Genomic DNA, 8,141 nt, shown 5'->3' on the forward strand with positions numbered 1-8,141 from the left:
AAACACTCCTGTGTGCTGAATAAATCCAGATTAGCTAACAAACAATTACTATGGATAGTATATTGGTAATGTTGTAAGGCCCAATCATATGCAGTGCTGAATGCCTCTTCCAAGGTGCTGACTACTCTCTGCTTACCTTGAAGTGGAAGGTGGTCAGCATGCTTAGGAGATCTGGCCTTTTCTGAGTAGTCCACTTCTGTGAAGTTGTTTATTTGAGGCTGCCGCTGTATTTTTGATGAACCCTGTTGTTCTGCTGTCCGAGGCTTTGCAGAATGAATATGATAGAGGTTTCTTGGGTAATATTCAGTCTGGTGAAAAATCCCTCAGTGTTGCTTACAGGGTGGTTACAATAGTATGTGATTCATTCATCTTTTAGCAAAATAAAACATTATTTTAAACTGTCAGGGAAAAAAATCATCTTTAAAACTTTAGGCCTTGTTTTTTCCTCATCCTTTCTAATTTTAAGAGCAGCAAAGAGTCCTGTGGCACCTTATAGACTAACAGACATATTGGAACATGAGCTTTTGTGGGTGAATACCCACTTCATTGGATGCATTTTAAGCTAGTTCCTATTTGCTGGAAAATGTCTGAGTTTCGGTAAATGTCCGAGTTTCAGTAAATCAGATCACAAGAATGTGTAAAATGAAGTAATGTCATTTTAAACTTCCTGCAACCACAAATTAAGATTTTTTATTAGTATTTAAGGGTGTGGGTGTGCATGACTGCCATTATCACTAATAGAATCAGATTCTGGGCTTTGGGGAGAGAGAATATGTTCCTCTTTACAGCAGTGTGATGGAGTTAATGAGAACCTGTTAGTGCCGTCGGCTTTGACCCACTAGTACACCTGCATTAGATGTAAAGCCTGGAGGGAGAAGTTAGAAGGGCTGAACCTGGCTCAATTAGGCCCTGGACTGGGCTGGGTTTGCCTGGAGAGGTGAGAGGGAAAATTTTCTGACCCCAAATGAAGTCACTCTAGAAACTGAAGAAGAGTCTATTGGAGAGGGAGCATGGATACAAAGTAGGGAGAGGAGAAAGAAAAGAGTAGAGGCAGAATCAGATGATGATATCAGCCAAAAACGCAAAGTGGAGGAAGAAAATAAATGAAAATGTTACAATTGTAAGATCCCTAGCCAAAGAAATAAGATGAGGTGATGTTCACCTTGGGATATACTAAGAGCCAGGAGGTGGTCAGATGGGGATGTTCTAGTTGAACGTAACATCAAAGAGCAAGGCTGATAAACAGCTAAAAACCAAGTGGCGCTGGGAAAGTTAAACTAAATTGCAGCGACCAAAATATTTGAGTGAAACAAAGGGGGTTATATATGAAGTGCCAATAGAACTGACCAATGATCAGATAACAAAAAAGCACAGGAAAATATGAAGTGTTAGTAAGTAAGTAAGTGACTAATCAGTAAAGGAGGAGGAGAAAGCAAACCATCAACAGCAGTGCTGATTACATTTAGGGAGGGATTTCAGCTGAGAAATTAATACCTGGTGTGACGTTGCAGCTTTATATGATTTTATAAATATATGCTAATGAGTGAATATAATGTAACTGGAATATGCTTTTATGCAAGAGGTCTCTTGTAAAGTATTATTACCAAGCTTGTAATCTACTGAGTGTGATCATCCTATTTGTATAAATGTACCACTCTTGTATCTGAAACTAGAAATATAACTCTGAGGGTCTATTGTAATGATGCGAAGTGTGGGCCATTAATGGTGGTATGGAATTTTGATGACTCCCATCAACCAGGACAGTTGACTGCAGATGGCTCTGTTTTACCTGGAAGTGTGTGCTGGCAAGTGGGCAATGAAGTCTTCTAGTGACATGTGATCATGTCACCTGAACTGAAATTCATCTTTAACCTGGTGTCTTTCCATTGAGAAGGAGGGGTGGGAACCCAGAGAGGGACAAAGGATTCCTGCCTTACACAAAAGATTATATAAATGGGCAGAACAGAACAAAGGAGGAGGAGCCATCATGAAGAATCCCCTAGCTACCACCTGAGCTGGAACAAGAGCTGTACCAGGGGAAAGAATTGTGCCCAGGCCTGGAAGGTGTCCAGTTTGAGGAAAAAACTTACTGATGCATCTCTAAGGGAATGGCTGGCTCCAGGCACCAGCACAGCAAGCTGGTGCTTGGGGCGGCCCATGGAAGGGGGCGGCATGTCCGGGTCTTTGGCAGCGGGTCCCTCAGTTCCTCTCAGAGGGAAGGAGCAGCCACCAAATTGCACTGAAGAATGAAGTGGCACAGCAGAGCAGCCACAGATTGCAGCTTTTTTTTTTTTTTCTTGCCACTTGGGGCAGCAAAAATGCTGGAGCCGGCCCCGTCTAAGGGTGAGATTATCTGTATTCAGTTTGATTAGACATAGATTTGCGTGTTTTATTTAATTTTGCTTGGTGACTTACTTTGTTCTATATGTTACTACTTGGAACCACTTAAGTCCTACTTTCTGTATTTAATAAAATCACTTTTTAATTGTTAATTAACTCAGAGTATTAATACCTGGGGGAGCAAACAGCTGTGCATATCTCTCTATCAGTGTTATAAAGGGCGAACAATTATGAGTTTACCTTGTATAAGCTTTATACAGGGGAAAACAGATTTATTTGGGTTTAGCCTCCATTGGGAGTTGGGCATCTGAGTGTTAAAAACAGGAACACTTCTGTGAGCTGCTTTCAGTCAAGCCTGCAGCTTTGGGGTGAGTAATTCAAACCCTGGGTCTGTGCTGGAGCAGACGGGTGGGTCTGGCTCAGCAAGACAGGGAAAGCAGGGGCAGAAGTACTCTTGGCACATTGGGCGGCAGCTCCCAAGGGGGTTTCTGTATCCCAACCCGTTACATTTGGATTTAAAACCTACATCCCCCTTCCCCCAAGGTGTTATAGTGCTAACATTATGGCCATGTACTAACTGAAAATGAGATGTGGTAAATGTGCAGGAGAACATTCCTGTGACAATTGCATAGAAGAGGCAGAGGTCAAGTGTAGTAACTGGGGTGGTAATCATAGTCTGGCATATAAGAATTTGTGTTGCACCAAGACAAGTTAAGGAGATACAAAAGACAAAAATGGTTAATAACATATCTTAAGCAGAAGCTGAAAGGAGACTTTCAAAACGCCAGGAGGAGAAAGAAGAGAAAATCAGCACAGGAAAAGGGGAACTGTGGACAAAGCCTCACTCTCTAAAGAAGATGATAAACACTGCAGAAAGAATAGGTGATGATATACTAGTAGTGAAATAAAGGTTTATTGAAATGATGATAGAGGTGATAAATTGTTTGATCTTTTCCCCCTGATTGTGATGTGCAAAGAAAATTATAGAAAGGGCAGTGGAAAAATATTTGTATATTAGCAATCTGTCAATGGACCATATTCATGCAATTTTTAATGAACTTTTAATGGTGAAATATGACTAGCATGGGGATCGCAATCTTTTGTTGGAGGTGCACAATTTGATAGCACATGGTGAAGAACTATTATACTTGATGGCAGCTATAGATCAGTCAGTTAAGTCTGCTTTGCCATTTTAAAAAAAGAAAAGAAAAGTAAGGCCCTGACCAGGAAGGAGAGCAAATCTGTGCTTCTCACTCAGTGAGAAAGGCCTGTTTGGAGTCAGGGAGCTGAGTTGCAGACAGAGACCCAGTGAAGGAAGGCATGCATGCAATAGGGAGCACAAGGTAGTTGGGAAGGAGCAGCAGAAAGTAAATCCTCCATCCAGGATTTTCTTTGCTGGTGGAGGGTCCTGCAGGGAGCAGGATGACTACAGCTTAATCAGGGACTACCCTATCAGATGAGCAAAGCGATCTTCTCTCAGCAGAACCAATTGTATGGCAGAAAGAGTGAAGTACCCCTGCAGTGAAACAGTAGAGGAGGCTTAGAGGGAGTGGAGATGATACACTGGGAGCCTGGGAAGAGGCTGTGGGAAAGGCCTAAGAGAGGCCAAGGTAGAACAACCACTGCAGGAAGGAATAGCTGTCAGCAGGGGGTGCTAAAGGAGAGTCTGTGATGCCATGCCTAGCTAACCAGGGGTTTGCTGGTTTGTCATTCACATGCTTACAAGCAGTGAGTTCACATAATTAACACTGGAAAAAAATTCTATACCCAGAATAGAATATAGCCAACCGTTCAGACAAATATGAATTGGTATTGAGGTGTGAATCTAGCTAAAAATTGTGTATTGTAAATGTAATAAGTGCACATATGAAATCTTTTCAGACAATAGGTGGAAGTTTTTAGGTAGAGATGGTAAGAAAAATCAGGAAAAATGAGATTTGTTTGTATTTTTCATCAGATTTCTGATTCTATTTTGTGGGTCAAAAATAGTAAAAATTTAATAAAGTGATTGAAAATGTTCATTTTCTGTAAAATTTGTTTTGGTCAACATTTTCCAATCAGCTCTAACTTTTGGAGATGTTTGTTTTAACAGCACCATGGGAGGAATGTTTAAAACATAAAGTTCCATAAGGATTGGAATTAACCAGCTGGAGAAGCACAGATCTGCAGAAAATACAGTGACAGCAACAGGACCACTTTCAAGCAGGATTCAGCGAGAACAGTCAGTGAGGGAAAGTTAGTAGGAAGCTGCATGACATGCATGACTAAAACAGGATAAGGGAGGTGAGGAAGGGAACAGAGTTTCTACAGAAGCAGAAGCAGGGAGAAAGTGGCAGAAAACTAAAAATGGGCCGTGAAGTTATCCTGCAAAGATAAATCTGCACCAAGCTAACTCTAATGCATTGGTGGTATAACAAAAAGTCAACAGCAATTCACAATGGTCTATTGTTTAACTATAAAAGGCATTCCACTCCTTCTCCCCATTGATAAAACTCTTTATTTACCTCATGTTGGTGAGGAGCAAGTGGATTCAGAGGGTTAAAAGTCTATTACTGAGCTTTTTATATAAAGTCAAAATCTCTGGACTTTAGCCAGTTCAACGGTGGACTGCAGAATTTTGCCCATTTTGTGGAGTAGGAATTCAGGGTTTGTAGTTGTGATACTAAAATAAGGATCCTTGGAGCATCTACCTTTTAGTTTTAGGGGTATCCTACACCAGAAATATATTTTGAACACATAACTGGATGTTAAAGAAAACAATAGACTATTGACAATATTAGGCAACTAAGAATCAAGGCTTGCTCTGTGATTTTTATCCTAGAGACAGTACCTGCCCAAGCGCTTCAGAGGTTGTAATGATCACAACCTCCAGTAGGGAAACCCTGCAAATGGAACATAAGCAATATTTATTTTGTAGAACTAATATTATTTTATATTATATAAATTAATGGCGGTTTCCTTTAGATCCCAAGTATCAGCTTTAATGCTTGATCTATCTGAAAGTCCTTAGCCTTGAAATCAAATGAGGGATGGATTTATATAATGCCTAACAGGTGTTTTGATAGTCCACTGCCACTGGTCCTTGAGTAGAGCTCTTAGATTCTATGGTAATACAAATAATAAATAATAATATACCTACACACCATGCTGGAATGTCTCTTTGTGCACTTTGAATGGGGTAGTTTGTTTGAAGTTGGAAGTATGTAATGGTCTCATCTCTCGGCAGATAAAGATCTGCAACAAGGACATAAAGTAAAAGACTGTATCTATTTCCAGTGAATGGAGATTCTTTAGCTAAAGCTCCCTCTTGCTGTTTGCATCTGAAGGTTGAATGACTTCTATGGTCAGTACATCAAATATGGCAATGGAAGTAATTTCACAAAATTTACTACTAATTCTCTTTTCCCTTAGATTAGTTTGTTTTTCATTGCTGTGGCCCAAAAAGTATCAGACTGATGGTTTATTCCTTTTCTATATTGTAATGAACACCCAGGATAAAACTCTCCATTGAAAGAGTTGAAGATGTCATGCAGGAATCCTATCCAGAATTGTGAAGAACATTATGTGGGTTATAGTATTCTTTAGGCCAAAAGCCTGTTTCTGAACTTCTGTTGTACTGTAAAGCAGTTACACAAAAGGAGGTTTAGTGGCCAGAGGAGAGTCCTGGACTGAGTTTCCAGGAGCTGGAGTTGGAACAAGGGTTAGGCAGTGAGATCGGCATGAAATCCTGGACAGAGACAGACACAAGGCAGAGGTGCTTGACCTGAGGTTTCTTCAAGAGGGAGTTGGCTGTGTGTAGTCTGTTACCACCTCTGTTCTGGCTAAGAGGATTGCATACACATTCTAAATGAACAAATGGTACTAAAAATACCTGATTCTGCATCACAAACTTCTGGTCCAAATGGGAAGCTGATCTACAAGGCCACAAAAATCTGCTACCGTTCAGCAAAGGGACAAGAATATGAACATTATTTAGTAGTAACAATCTACTACTCTGGATCTTTTCACTTCAAGCACTCCTCCACTCACAAGTACAGCAAACAATTGTACAGTTCATTAGTTTGGCAACTCTGGGAGGGGTGGGCGGGGATTAAAAGGTGTCCTGCAAAGGAAAAAAAATGAATCTGAGATTTTTATTCTGCTTCATGATGAATACATTTCTCATTTCCCACTCTGTTCTGATACATTAAATTTGTCATCAACTTTTCACAGAAAGTGGGTGATATTTGTTCCAAGTGAAATCAAAAGTATCTAAGGCAATGACCTTTCCATTGCAACTGAAAAGGTCCATTGATGGAAATAACTGAGTGTCCAGAAGAAGTTTTGTGACTGGACATGTGGGTGGAGCAAACTGGCAACCCTCACTGTTACATATACAGCAAAAGAGGGAATTATAGACCAAGCAGATGATGTACTTGTAGTTGAAAATGCCACCAGAAATACTGAGAGGTCTTAACTTCAGTGATATAAATGATCTTAAATTATCTTTTTTATTAAAATGAGTCTTTAACCCACCTTGTATAGATCCATGTTAGATTGCAAAAAAATGTAGAAGCTTTTAGCACACATGCCATGTTATTCTGAGTTAACCTTTTAAGTAAATGTTAGCAGATTATAGAAATAGATGGAGTTGAATTTATAACTTGAAACAGAAGCTCCTGAATTGGTCTTACAGCAGTGTAAGAGTATAACAGTGGAGAGAGATCGGGGGTGAGGGTCAAGAGAAATATGGGAAGGCAGGATTCCACTATACCCTGGGTCAAAAGGTATGGTAGATCCCAGGCTGAGGGAGTCTCCTGTTACTCTGCTGCTTATGTTAATTTGTTTTAATTTCTGGTAACGGGACCTGATCCAAAAACCACTGAAGTAAGTGGAAGGACTCCCTCTGACTTGACCAGGTTTTGGCTCAGGTCCGTAATTTTTAATCTCTTGAGGAGACGCCTTGTTCAGACTGCACACAGGCATTTGTTTCCACTGAAACATTCCACCAGTCTCTGTTGCCTTTAGCTAAAACTGTTGTTTCTTGGGGCTGTGCTGTTTTCCACATTCCCAAATCCAGAGTGCAGTGAAGAGGATGCCAGAGAAGAATGGGGAGGCAGCACACAGTTCCCCAAGCACAGTGATGAGCGGGCTAGCCAGTGCAGCCACCTTTTGTTGACTAACTAGCCTAAGAGGGGCTGCACTAATTGATGAATAATCTCTTTAATGTTTTGATCCTGCCAGGCGCACAAGGGACAATGCAAGACTATAGAAGATCCCCCACCAATGCAAATCCCCTGTTGTGCCCAGTATGGAAGGACACACACATACCTACACAGCATAAAAGAAGCAGTCTGCATACACCCAGTCTTGCTGCTAAGCTTCTTGGACTGTGACTTTGCATCTGCTGCCTGCAGTCACTATCTTGGTCATGCCTCTATGCAGCTCCTTCACTGCTTGGCCTGATGGAGCCCCACATTGTGTCCCATGGAGACCACAGCATGGGCTTATCAAGACCCCTGTAAAGCACTCACCATATGCCATCCTCTACCTGCTCAGCCTAGGGATCTCCAGCACAGTCGACAATTGCAAAGGTTTTGAAAGGCCACTGCTGGTCCTGCCGGTGTCTGTGTGCTACCTGGAATTTAACCAAGACTGCACTTGCCAAATCCTACCACTTTATTGTTTAATGTTGCAGATATCCCCACTCAGAGATGGACACACTGAGGGTGATATTGCCCCATCAACCAGTGTCTGAATATTTCCTGTCTGCTCCCACCATAGTCGAGGACAATCTTTATATTCTCATAATCATGTTCACC

General features: G+C 41.1%; 1 long non-coding RNA gene across 2 annotated transcripts in view; it reads left to right on the plus strand.

Moving 5' to 3' along the window:
• The window catches only part of LOC127043772 (uncharacterized), a 67,355-nt gene extending 61,943 nt beyond the window's left edge, over positions 1-5,412 (plus strand). Inside the window, exons 3-4 of one of the 2 annotated variants that reach the window (XR_007772323.1) lie at positions 3,097-3,222; positions 4,433-5,412. This is a non-coding gene — a long non-coding RNA (uncharacterized LOC127043772). The remainder of the gene's footprint in view (positions 1-3,096; positions 3,223-4,432) is intronic. The other variant, XR_007772324.1, reaches the window with a different exon arrangement.
• Positions 5,413-8,141: the final 2,729 nt, after the last annotated feature.

The sequence above is a fragment of the Gopherus flavomarginatus genome, chromosome 2 (assembly GCF_025201925.1).
Source record: "Gopherus flavomarginatus isolate rGopFla2 chromosome 2, rGopFla2.mat.asm, whole genome shotgun sequence".
Taxonomy (NCBI): domain Eukaryota; kingdom Metazoa; phylum Chordata; order Testudines; family Testudinidae; genus Gopherus; species Gopherus flavomarginatus.